This window comes from Callospermophilus lateralis, chromosome 11, assembly GCF_048772815.1.
Source record: "Callospermophilus lateralis isolate mCalLat2 chromosome 11, mCalLat2.hap1, whole genome shotgun sequence".
Lineage (NCBI taxonomy): Eukaryota > Metazoa > Chordata > Mammalia > Rodentia > Sciuridae > Callospermophilus > Callospermophilus lateralis.
Genome location: NC_135315.1, coordinates 103,913,871 through 103,929,110, shown reverse-complemented (window position 1 = coordinate 103,929,110; position 15,240 = coordinate 103,913,871).

Genomic DNA, 15,240 nt, shown 5'->3' with positions numbered 1-15,240 from the left:
ATTAGAGGTAGTGTGTTATAGGGTTACATAATGGATGCTCTGGTAAATGGTTGAGCAATTTATATTTAAGTTTTTCCACAATTCTGCAAGGTAGGTGTGCTGTCTTCATTATCCTTTTGAGCCAATGTCAAGAAAGTTGAAGTTTTAAGAGAAACCTTGGGTTAAAAATGATAGAAGTAGCAGCTGTAAAATGGATGAATTAGGAGAGATGTCTTTCAGACTGCCTGCAGGTTATATTACCTCCAAATTTCTTCTTTCTGTAATCTCTTTGCCTTTGTACTTCATTGATTATACTGTTGGAAATTCTCTCCGTTGCAGATAAATTCTGCTTCAGAGTCAGCCTCTCTTAAAACTTTGAATACCTCTGGAAGGGATTTGTTTTGGAAGGCCATGCATTATTAACTATAATGTGAGCTAATAAGAGTTTTGGTTTTTTTTCTTTGTTTTGTTTTGTTTTTTTAAATTCTGCTGGCAGCAGCTATCCCAAGAGATGGAGCTCAGTTAAGTGTGTTGGGAGGAGAAATACTTAGCATTCACAAAAGGAAGACAGATCAGATCTGGATGGAGAATCATAGTTGGGTGCAGAGAGCAGAGGGGCTGGTTCCTGGTAGCTGAGGCGTAGTCTTGAGAGGCAGAAGTGTGGATAAGGAGATGGTAAGATGTCAGGGACTGATACTTTCTATTTCAAAACTAGGCTAGCCCTGTATTCCAGAAAGAGGAAGGAACCTCTTCCTCCTTCTTTTGTGTATTGCCACTCCCCCAGGTGAGAGCAGTCAGGTAATACTATTAAACTTTTGATTTTGTGGCTTATAACCATTTATTATACTATTTCTGAGCTATGGTGGCATAAATTGGGTACTGAGTATAGATTAAGGAGGTATATACTAGTCAAAGTTACTGGTATCTTCCCTCTGCTAATGACCTTTGGACAATTGTTTCCTTGTTTGTTTTTAGGTCATTTCTGGCACATTAAGTAAACAGGTGCTTTGATATAGATTTAAAGTGACTGGCAAATTAATAAAAATCACCTTTTAGCAGTGTACTTACAGCAAAGTTAAACAGAGACTGAGCTATGAGTTTCATGTTTGCATGTGTTCTTAGACATCTGCAAGCCTTATATATGGAGCAGTCAGCCACTTGGTAGTCTTTTCTTAATAAATAGATGGCTCATGGCTCAGGATTTAAGTCTTACTACATAAATTATTTCCCTCTATGGAGTCAATGCCCAAGCTGAAAATAAACTACAGATACTAATAGCCAAGCAGAAGGAATGTACTTGTCTAAGCGAAATATCTTATGTGTAATTTGGCTTGTCAAACAATGTGAAAGAGGATGAAAGCATCTTACTTTAAAATGTGCAGCTGGTTTGTGTATGAGTGTCACATGGATGCTCATTGTATGGCTTGGGCGTCGTTCTTGTCTAGTGTTCTAGTCATCTTCCTTAATCATGGTGGCTTTTTTACCCACTTTCTTTGTTCAGTGCTGAAAGCATTTTCTGAGTATGAAATATGTAGCCTTTAATTTGTCTTCATGTGGTGGAAATCAACGTATCTAAATGAAAAAATTTTTCCCTATTTTACCCAATGATAGCACTTTGTTAGTTTTATTTAATTAGTTATGATGTTCTTCTACTTCATATTTCTTTAGATATTTTAAGGTAACTGCTCTCACAAGAATGCAAATAATATATGGAGAGCCTATTCAATGACCTACAAAACATTGTAGGACAACTTGATGATGAAAGGCCTGCAAGACTCCTGGTACACTGGATGGGCCAGTGTGAGGCAACTTCTGGTGACTGGAGAGCTGCATCTCATTAACAGCTCTCCTTACCCACTGTTACCTTGGCTAGAATTCTACAGATGTAGAAAGTCATTCCTTGCTTCTTCCTGACTTTCTTTTGAATGATGTGATCACTTAAATGGCACACATTCATTATAGAACACTGAAAAAATTTTGCAAATAAATAAAAAATAAGTAAATAGAAAACCTCCGTTCTATCACTAACCAGAGATCATACTTACAAACAATGGCAGTATATCCCTTGGCATTATCCTTGTGTTTATGTATTGTGTGTTTTACCAAAATATAAATAAAAAAGAATCAAACTAAATATTCTTTTTAAAAACTAGCTTTTTATGCTGATTAGTGCCATTCATTGCTTAACATTGGGGGTATAATCTTGAGAAATTTGTCATTAAATGATTTCATCAGTGTGAAAAGATAGAATGTACTTATACAAACCTGAATGAAATACCTACTACATACCTGGCTATATGGTACAGGTAGCATCTTATAAGCAGCTTATTGTTGACTGAAATGTTATGTGATGTTTAACTGTATGTTAGGAACATTTTCCAAGTTATTAAATGTTTGCCTACAAAATCTTTTTTTTTCATAGCTTCTACACGAAGCCTTTATTTTTATGTGGTGCCAAGGATTGAACCACGGTCCTGCCTGTGCTAGGCGAGCATTCTACTGCTGAGCCACAATCCCAGCCCCCTACCAAATCTTTTAAAACTTTTTTTGTGGTGTTAGGGATTACCTACTGAGCTACATCCTTAACTCTATTTTGAGACTGGGTCTTGCAAAGTTGTTGAGGCTCGCCTTGAGCTTGTAGTCCTTTGCTTCAGCTTCCTGAGTAGCTGGGATTCTATATGTGCACCACTGTGCCTGGCCCCCATTTTTTTAATATCATGATTTTTTTTCAAATGTTTTTTTAATAGCTGCAAAGTATTCAGTTTCATTGACATTATAGAATTTGCTTCATTATCTGCCATTATTGGACATTTAAATTCTTTTTAATTTTTGATATTGTAAATAACATCATAGTTAACATTCTTATAGTTAAAATATCCACATTCACAGTTTAATTTATTGCTCAGTACAATAATTGGGGGTTCCTTTGAAAGCAAGTCTTATGTACTTAGTTTATTTGGGCACTTCCAGGGAGCCAGGAATGAGTGAGTTGGGGTTTGAACTGGAAAGGAGGGAATCCAGTTCAGAGGTATGGTATTGATCTAGCCACAGCTAAGTGTGATGTGTTTACTCTCCCTTTTGAGGAGCTGTATTAAATGTGTCTCTGAACTATCTGCTTAGGGATTAAAGGGAAAAGTCTTTATTTTTCCTTTGGACCATTCTTTTTTGTTGTTGTTGTTGTTGTTCTAATTAGCTATACATGATAGCAGAATGCATTTCAATTCTTTATATACAAAGGGAGCACAACTTTTCATTTTTATGGTTGTATCACATGTGCAGTCTTACATGTACCTATGGTGGACCATTCTTTACTGGTGGAGGTTGTTGTTTGACTTCATAATGGCTGCCATTCTTACTGGGGTGAGGTGGTATCTTAGGGTGGTTTTCATTTGCATTTCTCTGACTGCTAGAGATGGTGAGCATTTTTTCATGTACTTGTTGAATGATTGTATGTCCTCCTCTGAGAAGTGTCTGTTCAGGTCCTTGGCCCATTTGTTTATTGGGTTATTTGTTTTCTTATTGTTTAATTTTTTGAGTTCTTTGTATATTCTGGATATTAGGGCTCTATCTGAAGTGTGAGGAGTAAAAATTTGTTCCCAGGATGTAGGCTCCCTATTTACCTCTCTTATTGTTTCTGTTGCTGAGAAAAAACTTTTTAGTTTGAGTAAGTCCCATTTGTTGATTCTTGTTTTTAACTCTTGCGCTATGGGTGTCCTATTAAGGAATTTGGAGTCTGACCCCACAATATGTAGATTAGAGCCAACTTTTTCTTCTATCAGACACAGGGTCTCTGTTTTGATATCAAGCTCCTTGATCCATTTTGAGTTAACTTTTGTGCATGGCGAGAGAAAGGGATTCAGATTCATTTTGTTGCATATGGATTTCCATTTTTCTCAGCACCATTTGTTGAAGATGCTATCCTTTCTCCATTGCATGCTTTTAGCACCTTTGTCAAATATAAGATAGTCGTAATTTTGTGGATTGGTCTCTGTGTCCTCTGTTCTGTACCATTGGTCCACCCGCCTGTTTTGGTACCAGTACCATGATGTTTTTGTTACTATTGCTCTGTAGTATAGTTTGAAGTCTGGAATCACTATACCGCCTGATTCACACTTCCTGCTTAGATTTGCTATTCTGGGTCTTTTATTTTTCCAGATGAATTTCATGATTGCTTTATCTTTTTCTACAAGAAATGAGTTTAGGCATATTTTAATAGTTCTAGCAGAAGAGTCTTATAAGGAAGTTAGTTTTTTTTTTTTTTTTTTTTTTTGGTGCTGGGGATTGAGCCCAGGGCCTTGTGCGTGTGAGGCAAAGGCAAACACTCTAACAGATTTTAATATATTAGATTTAAATTATAAATTACTAGATGAATTTTATTTAGCCTTTCTTGTTGATAACCAAGGGTTGGAAGTAGTTGGATTTCAAGAATGTCAAAATAAGTTAGGGGAAAAATAGTTCTTTCTTAGTCATCTTATACATCATCACTCCCTGTACTGAAATCAGAGAAGCTCCTAGTTCCAGTTTTAACTACCTTCAGGAAAATTCACATTATCATTTTTGGGCTAGTACTCTAGCTGAAATTCTGAGTTGGTGAGCACTACATTTCTCTTCAACAGGACTGCCTGGGGAGAAGCACTCTTTTCCAGGCACTTTCTGTTGTTTCCTGCTCCTGTCTTGCTGTTCTCTGTTCTCTGTTAATACTTCCCTGCCCCTGTAATAGTACCTTATCTTTATCCAGCACCTACACTTCTCTTCTCATGAAGATCTAGATCAGTCAAATTATCCAACTTTTTTAGATGCCTGTTTATTTTTACATGCATTCCTTTTCCCTTTCTCTTAATTGGAACTTTGGTCCCCTTATCCCAGCTTTGTATTGGAGGGGAATGCCTTTAAGGCCATACCCTCAACTCACTGGGAACACAAGTAGAAGGGTACTACTTCCAGACTGTTGTTCTCTTGCTGTCATGTCTTGGTTCTGCACAGATAGGTGTGGTCCACAGCATTCTCTTGTAGCCCATTTTCTCTCTTGGCTTCTAGGCATACTTTAAAAAAAAATAATTTTAGTTGTAAATGTAGTACCTTCATTTTATTTATTTTTATGTGATGCTAAGGATCGAACCCTGTGCCTTACATTTGCTAGGCAAGCACTCTACCACTGAGCCACAACCTCAGCCATATACTTTAACATCTAGGTTACTTTTGCATTTTATACTTCATTTCTCTTGCTACCAGCTACTTCAAAATCTTTACTGTTGGCTCACTTGAGACCTCTCTTCTTATTTCCTTGTGGCCCTCATCTTTCTTCCATGAATCTACTTGTTATCTCAGACCATAATTCCAGAAGATATTGAACTGTCATATTTGGAACTCCATGGTTTCAGCCTTTGTGACAATATTTCGACCTTCTTATTCTCTTATATTTCTTCATAATTCTGTACTCCCTGAGTTCATTTCTTTCAGACAGTTCTTGGCTGTTCGGCTTAGATCCAGTGGTCATTCTGTTCAAAGCTACTTTCTTTTTCTTTTTCTTTTTCTTTTCTTTTTTTTGGAGAATGACTTTTATTTAAAAAGCAGTGCAGTGATACATTTTTTATAGTAAAACTTTCTTTTTTTAATTTTTATTGTTGGTTGTTCAAAAAATTACATAGTTCTTGACATCTCATATTTCACACTTTGATTCAAGTGGGTTATGAACTCCCATTTTTACCCCGTATACAGATTGCAGAATCACATCGGTTACACATCCACTGATTTACATATTGCCATACTAGTGTCTGTTGTATTCTGCTGCCTTTCCTATCCTCTACTATCCCCTATCCCCCCACTCCCCTCCTCTCTTCTCTCTCTACTCCCTCTACTGTAATTAATTTCTCCCCCTTGTTTTTTTTTCCTTTCCCCTCACTTCCTCTTGTATGTAATTTTGTATAACCCTGAGGGTCTCCTTTCATTTCCATGCAATTTCCCATCTCCCTCCCTTTCCCTCCGACCTCTCAACCCTGTTTAATGTTAATCTTCTTCTCATGCTCTTCCTCTCTACTCTGTTCTTAGTTGCTCTCCTTATATCAAAGAAGACATTTGGCATTTGTTTTTAGGGATTGGCTAGCTTCACTTAGCATTATATGCTCTAATGCCATCCATTTCCCTGCAAATTCCATGATTTTGTCATTTTTTTAATGCAGAGTAATACTCCATTGTGTATAAATGCCACATTTTTTTTATCCATTCATCTACTGAAGGGCATCTAGCTTGGTTCCACAGTCTAGCTATTGTGAATTGTGCTGCTATGAACATCAATGTAGCAGTGTCCCTGTACTATGCTCTTTTTAGGTCTCTAGGGAATAGACCGAGAAGGGGAATAGCTGGGTCAAATGGTGATTTCATTCCCAGCTTTCCACGAAATCTCCATTCTGCTTTCCAAATTGGCCACACCAGTTTTTCTAGCATCACCCAAACTGCTATGGGTGATAGATAATAGGCACAATAACAGGCTTTAGTCTTTTTTTATAATAGTTTATATTCCAGTTTTAGTAAACCCACACCCAAATTCACTCTGTTTGGATTATGACTTATTCTCTATAAAAGCAGTTCTTAAACATTTTCTTGTGTAGAATTTTTTTTAATTCTAATATTTGTCTACCCCTCTACAGTTTAGGCTAGCAGTCACTACTTGGGGTAAATATCTGTCAGAATAAGCCCATGATTTGAATGCTGCCCTGTTGAAAGAAACTTGTGCTGAGTGAGTGATTTTAATAATATTATTAGCCTTGACTATGTGATATGTATATTAAAGAATACATGCTGATTGTTTTGAGTCTATTTCAATGTTAATTTACTGATACAGAAGATTCTTTCTTTGGAGAACTGTGAAAGCGCTGGATGTATGATGCTTCTTAAATAAATTCATGCTGACTTAAATGACTTGTCTTTAAAAAGTAATCATTTTTATATTGTACTCATTGTGGACCTTATTTATGCCCTAGTAAACTAAGTGCAATCTTTGCTCTGCTTTTTTGTTAGTGTTCTACTGAAATGAATTGTTTTTTGGTTTCATCAAAACTGCCTTGAGTTAATGAAACTGTTGGAGATACATACGTGAATTATTTTCCCTGAGATATTAATAATGATGAGAGTCAAAGAACACAGAGTGTTGGCACTTGTCAGAACCTTAGTAGTTGTCAAACATTACACTTTCATTTATTAATTAGAAAAATGAAGATCAGGTATATTTTTATAAAAACACTTTGTCAAGAATGAGAACTTTATGGATTGAGATACTATAATATAGTCATGCGCTTTCCATCAATTTTCAGATGGGATTCTGCCTCAAGGTGGAATGTAGAGGAATTACAGAGACCTCTCTTGGCATTTAGTTGTGAAGAAAAAGGTCCTTGGTCTTTAGAAATCAAATACAAATGGTACTTTACACATTATTACAGGATACAAAATGGAATAGGGATATTTTTTTACCTATATTGCAGATTTCACTGTACTTAATTTGGTGTGAGAGCCCTAAACCTGATGAGCTCTATTGGCCTGGTGTGACAAATCCTAGGGATTGTCCGTTATTTATTGATAAACTTAATCTATTTGCTGGAGAGAAGCAAACAGGAAAGTTAAACTGCTTTAGACAGTGAGAGACTCCTGCATACATGCTCGCCATGGAAAAAAGCATATGTATGTTGTACGTGTACAACACATGTGTTTAATGTCTATGCATATTGATGCATAGTCTTTATGCCATCTTGCATATTTTTTCAGGGAAAAGAAACTGATTTTTAAATACCAGTAGAATGGGGTTGACTTTTATTGAGTGGCCAGCAGTAAACTACTGAAGACAAATGAATGTCACAGTGAATCTGCGTGTTATAAGCAGGATGATTTGACAATATTGGGTGAAAGAATTAGAAGCAATAGTCAAGGTGGGTAACTAGGTGAGAAGTAGGGTAAAGAAAATAGAGAGGAGTTGAATGAAACAAGATTATAAATATAGCAAGTAACCATAGCTGAGAGGAGACAGACTGTACTCTTGAGATGACATGCTCTTTGGCTTCACATTTTAGGTAAATGCTTTGCTATGTATGTTTTTATTAGTTCCTTTTATATATTTTTAATGTACAGTGTATTGTCTCTCTTCCTCTTGTATAACAAATAGCTATCATGCTGTATTTACTGGTCTATGTTTTGTTTTTACTTAGTTGGCAGTATTTTCTAAAGCTTTTTCTGTATCATGAGCTTCCTTGTTTTTTTTTTTTAATATTTTTTAGTTGTAGATGGACACAGTACCTTTGTTTTATTTATTTATTTTTATGTGGTGCTGAAGATTGAACCCAGTGCCTCACACTTGCAAGGCAAGCTCTCTACTACTGAGCCACAACAGAATAAAATATATTATTTTTTAACCGATTCCTACTGATTTGCTCTCTTATATAATTATAAAAACAGTACTCATATCATACACAAGGCTCTGGGTTTGATTTCCAGCACTGCAAAAACAGAAAAACAGTGTAGGAGAGAATAACATAATGACATAAGTGTCATTTTATAAGTGGCCAAGTATATTTGCAGGATGAGATTTCAAAAACATTTTTTGTAGACTTGTGCTAATTTATTCTCCTACCAGTAGTATGAAGTAGCACAATGTTTCATAGTAGGATATTTTGTTTTTCAGTTTTTTAAAATCTTTTGCCTTATGGTTTTATGGCTTGAGACTAAGCAAGAAATGTTCAGTCATATCATTTTTATTCTTAGTAGTAGTAATATAAAAGCATTTAATGTCATGATAGATGATGGATAAAGAGCATTAAATAACAGATGGGCAGCAATACCTTCTTGCCTTCTTCCCACAGAGTTCTTGTGACCCAGTTTCTATCCTAACATGTTTTCAGTTGCTTTTTGATACTCAAAATTTAAATATGTATTTCTTTAAAAAAAATTTTTGGAAACCATACTCAATGCCTCACTAACTGGCTTTGGTAGGCACCTTTGATTTTTTTGTTACTTAGTTGGTCATATGTATTTGGGAAGTGACCTACATTATGTATGTATCTCACATAAATGGGCTAAATTTGTGGTCTTATTCAAAGTTTTTTTTTTTTTTTCTGAGATAACCAAGAGATTCCCTTTAGAGATGTATTTTGGATTTTACATGTTTCCATACAGTTTTGTGTAGCATCTTTTGCCCCCAAAATTTTGACATCAGCTGCTTTTTTTCCAGCAAATATACCCCCATTCTCACAAATGACAAGATTGTTTTTTATTTTAGTTGAAGAGAATTAGATATTCTAGATATTCTAATTAGTTTTATTCTAAACCAGACTCAAAAAAGAAGGATATTTTGATGGCAAAAATGGAAAAGTCACTTTTAGCATAAAGTTTGTGAATCACCATTGTGGAGGTGGTGAAGTACATCCAGGTCTCAAAGAGAGGTTGTTAGTATATTATTTAGATATGCTTTAATTAGTGTGTGATTCAAATATATATTCTCTTGATCACTCATTAGAAATAGTTCATTAACTGAGTAATAATCAATTTAATATTTTATTCCCAGTTTTCAGTAGTGCTTATCAGAAGCTTAAGTCTTTTTATTTCATGAAATCTCAATTTTGTTATGCTACAAGGGTTATAAGAAAGAAAGGAAAAATGATAGATGCTTTTAAAAATACTGTAGTTAGTTTGGATGTTATTTTTAATGTTTTCAGTTTGATGCTAAGTGAATTGGTAAGTTTTAGGATTGATAGGATCATGCAGGGCAATCATGGGTTACTGAGAAGCAAGAAGCAAGGGAAACTGCAATCTAGGCATCAGAAATGTGTTTGGCAATGTCTGAGCATGCAGCCATTGTGAAGACAGAGGGTTGGGCCAGTGATAGCAATCATAGAATATTCTTGAGATATGCTGATTTGTGGATAGACTCATGCTATATAAATTGTTGGAATTGTTGTAGGTAAGTGTGTAGAATCTTATTTTAGTAGGAAATATTAATAAATACTCCAATTAGATTATTTGAAGGACACTTGAATAGCCAGAGTTTAAAATATCAAATGCCTTAGAGTGATTCAGCTGGTCATCTGGGGCTTCCTGATTTCCTTGGGTCCTGGGTCTTGGGTCCTGGGGAAGTATGTTAAAGGCAGCAATCCTGTTAAATTGCCTACCAGTTAATGCAGCAGAACATTTGAAGAAATATGTAGTTAATCTAAATAGAGGAAAAGAAGACCCTAAAGTAAACTGATTTCCAACAGATATTTCAAAACAATGCCCTCCATATTTAGGAATGTCCCACATATTTACCACACTCTTTCCAAAGAAAACTTAATGCAGGAGTGTAAACATCAAATAACAATACAGAAATATTTTCTAAGAAGGAGTGATGGTTTCAGTAGAAAGTTGACAGAAGTTGAAAATAATTTTAAAATATGTGTATGTCTACAATCAGAGTTACTTTGAACTTGACATTTCTTATTTCTTCATTTTTTCCTTTTGAGTAATTTGTGTAGTTGGTGAAGAACAGTGTTCATTTGTTTGAGTATTAGCTGTTCTAATTTTGTCAGTGCAGTAAGAGTTGATTATTGACCATGACCTCTTGACCTCCTTTGATCTACTAGTAAGGAGTACATAATGAATTTAGATCCCAGACTTGATTTTAGATAGGGTGTACTCATGTCCTAACTTGATGATTTTAAAACAAATTATACCCACTTTGAAAACTTCATCTTAATTTTCTGAACCATGTGCTTTGAGAAAGACATTTGTCAATGACAAATTACGGTATTCATAGTGAGGCTTCCATCATGCTTCTAAGTAAATACTATTTTTAAATAATTCCACACAAAAAAAACCACCATTTTTTTCATATTAGATTCAAACAATTTATGTAAATTTATGTAAATTTATATATAATTTGTATAGATTATTCTGTTAATTCAATTTTATTTTTATTCTTTCCACATTTTCAAATTGGTACATTATACTTGTACATAATGATGGGATTTGTTGTTACATAATCATGTATGCACACAATATAACAATATCATTTGGCTAGTATCACTCCCGAAGTTTGTTTTTTTTTAACAAATTCATTTTTTTCTGATCCGTGAAGCAGAGGCTAACTAAGATAACATATATAGTTACAGTGTAGAAAAGTTGTGTTTTCTCTTTTCTTCACCGCCCCTGGAGAATTTGTTCCCACATGAAAATTATAAGGAGGCCAACAATCCCCTTACTTCCATTCGGATTTATAATTTATAGGAGAAACTTAGTACACAACAATTATAGACATATATTTGGAGGTGAAATATTGTTACAACTAGGGAGAAAGAGATTTATGTTAGTATCTCTTTTATTCAATATCTACTGTGTGTTTTCTATCTGAATTTCTAAATTGTTATACATAAATATTTAAAAGTTATATGCTATTTTTCCTTAAAATTGATTTATTTCTCAGTATTTTAGAACGTTTAGTCTAAAGAATCTTGGTATGATTTTATTATATTCATTTTTCAGTTAATAGATTCAACTATTGAAGACTTTTTTTGTTTTTGTTAGTGTACCAAAAAAACTTTTGAAATGATTTTTTGCATGAACTTCTAGTAAGGTCAGAAAATAGTAGGAGTTTTTAGATGTAGAAGAACATGTACCATTAATTGTGATAACATTTTGAAATCTGTAACCCTGTTAAAATTCTTTCATATTAAGTTTTGAAGTACTATTATACTGTAAAGACTAGATCTCTTAAAAGTAGGTATTTAGGTTTTATCCTTAGTTTGTATTATTGACTTTCTTTGTAATTTTAGTTTTGACCATGTTCATGTTTAATCACAAATTTATCACAATGTTGTTCCTTATTCGTGCATTATTTGTAAACATAATTTGTAAATAATATACTATATTTTTACAGTAGGTTTAGATTTATGGAAAATTTAAGAAGTAAATGCTGTTTTCATATATTCCCTGAGTCCGCCATTCCACCAGTTTTTCCCGTTATTAACATCTTGCATACTGTAGTACATTTGTTAACAGTTGATGAGTCAATATCAATGTCTTGTTATTAACTATAGTTTATAGTAGGATATTCTTTGTGTGGTATATTCTGTAAGTTTTGATAAATGTTTAATGATATATATCCATTATAGAATAGTTTTTACTGCCCTACAAATCCCCTATTCATCTCTCTTCTTTCCTTTGATATATGCTGGCAACCACTGATCTTTCTATCATCTCTGTAGTTTTGCCTTTTTCATAATGTCTTATGATTGCAATTCAGGATACACACACACACACACACACACACACACACACACACACACACACCAGGTACGCTCTGGCATGTCTTCAAAACAAAGGGAAATATTGAATTGGGGGGGGATGTTATATACATTTTTTTTTGAAAGAGAGTTCCTTGGTGCTGTAGTGTCCTGATTGGCATGTGACCATAATTGCTAGGTAAGACTTGTAATGTTGGAGTTAGGCCCTCAGGGTTGTGGCTTGGGCTTGCAAGACAGTTTTGAAACAGGCATACATATGCTTCTCTTGGCTCCATTTCAGTTGGATGTGACACAACTGACCCTATTTTGTATACTTAACATTTATAGATGCTATAAACATCATGTATAGGTTTTTGTTTAATCATTGATTTTCAACTCATTCCAGTAAATGACAAGGGGTGAAGTTGCTGGATTGTATAGTAAGGGTATATTCAGTTTGGGAAGAAACTGCCAAATTGTCTTTTTACCAGCAATGAATGAGAGTTTCTGTTGCACCACATCTTTACCAGTAGTTGTTTTGAATTTTAGTTGTTTTAGTAAATGTATAAATATTATTAATGTTTTAACATGTAACTCTATGAGAATATAAAATGCTGAACATCTTTTAATAGGCTTATTTACCATCTTTACATCTTCTTTGGTAAAGTGTCTGTTCAGATCTGTTTGGTGCTCATTTTAAAATTAGGTTACTCATTTTCTTTGAGTTTTAAGTGTTCTTAATATATTTTGGATAATAGTCCTTTATTAGATATATGTTTTGCAGATATTTTCCCCCAGACTGTGGCTTATCGTTTTATATCTTTAGTATCAGGGAGAAGAAGTTTATAATTTTAATGAAGTTCAATTTATCAAATATTTTTTCATGAATCATGCTTTCAGTATTGAATCTAAAAAGTCATCACCAGACAGACCCAAGATCTGTTAGGTTTTCTCTTCTGTTAAGTTCTAGGATTTTTAAAGTTTGTGTTTTATGTTTAATTCTATGGATCATTTTGAGTTAATATTTGTGAAAAATATAAGGTCTTTACCTGGATTCATTTTTTTTCACGTAGATGATCGGCTGTTCAGATATTGTTAAAAAGACTACCCTTTCTGTGTTGAATTATTTTTGTTTGTCAAAGATCAGTTTGTGTAGTGCTACTTCTGGGCTCTCCATTCTGTTCTATTGATATGTTGTTTTCACGATTTTTCATTTTGTCTCAATTTTGTATTTATTTCAGTGTGATACCTTGTTTAACCAAGACTGAGTTTAGAAAAAAGTTGTATCTCTTGGATTTTTGTAGAGCCAATCTTTCGTAATCACTCCAGAGCTGCTTATTATATTTAACATCATCTTGTGATGAACCTTTTATAAGGTGAATAGTTATTCATGAAGTTTTTGAAAGTAGATTTTTCCAAATGTTATAAAGCGGAAGCCAACTAGTCAGTTCTTCTTATGGTATTTTATGATGTTTATATTCATTTTTTATTTGAAGCAAATCTTTTAAAAAAAATCTTTTTATGTAGTATTAGGATGTAGTTAATTGTGAGGACCTAGAAGATAATCTGAATTTTTAAAGCAAGTTTTTACTTTAGAACTTAGGGATAACAATACTAATAAGCACTATTTTTAGTTGGATATGGATACAATACCTTTATTTTATTTACTTTGATCTGGTGCTGAGGATCAAACCCAGTGCCTCACATGTGCTAAGCAAGCATTCTACCACTGTGCCACTACCCCAGCCCCCAGCCCTAAATTATTGAAACCTTATTTTTTATCAGATACAACTCTGATATCAAAAAGTTTTACAAATGCAAATACTAATTGGGTCATCACCATGAAAAGGATTACATGCTTAACTCCAAAGTACACTGTATAGAACAGAATTGAAACAGCTAAATGTCCATTAAGGCAGCCTTCCACACGTGCTGTTGCTTTGCTGTATCATGAACTGAGTTTGTGAAGTTGGTTAGTTCTTGCTTGGAGGAAGTGCAGTTGGTTTTCTTATTGTAGGTTAGACAAAGTTAAGAAACTGTCATAATTGGATATTGGTATAAATGCATTAATTTTTATTTTAATTCCCAAACAGAGCAACATTTTGCAGATGTGATACTTAGTGAAGAATTTCTCAACCTGGGCATTGAACAAGTGTGCAGCTTAATCTCAAGTGACAAACTTACCATTTCCTCAGAAGAGAAGGTAGGTATTTTTTTTCCCAGTGCATGTTGACAGAGTATGTTTTTTTTTCCTTTCTTTCAATTTGTTTTATAAATTTATGATCTTATGTTTATAGTGACAGCCTGTCATATTTTGTCTAGACGTTAAGAAAGTGGTAAGTATAAATTAATTCATATATCCACACATATTTTTGAAAAGGTGCTTGTGTTGGGAGCTTTTCAGCAGCACTGTTGGTCCTTCTACAGTGGCTGTATTCAGGACTAATTCTAAGCGAGTAAGAATGAAGCAACGGTTAATTTCTTATGCATCTATATTTCATAGTCATGATACATTTTATCATCATACAGATGAGTCAAAGGGAACAAGATGTGGTGGTAGTGCTGAGGAAATTATTATAAGGTTTGGATAATTTTTCTACCACAACAATGACTTAATCCTTTTTATATTAGGTTCTCATTTTATGAACTCATACCTATTGCATGTGTGAGTCTTTTTATATGTTACACATTAGTTTTGCATTCTCAATAAATAGTATTAGATTGTGTAAGGCATCTTTGGATTTGAACCTCATAATGAAAAAACAGTATTTTGTAGTGTCCTTCGTTAGTTCTTTTTTTTTTTTCTTTAGAATCTATACATTTTACAAATACTGTCTTATTTTTAGGTGCATATTTTTACCCAGTATGTCTATTGAAATTTCCAATAAAAAATTATAAAACTTGTTTTTTCAGCAAACATTTAAAATAAATATTTAATAGGTAGAGAAAACAAAAAGAACAAAATTTAATTGACTCACCTTTCAGGATGATTACTTGAATCTTCTTAATTCCATAGCGCTTA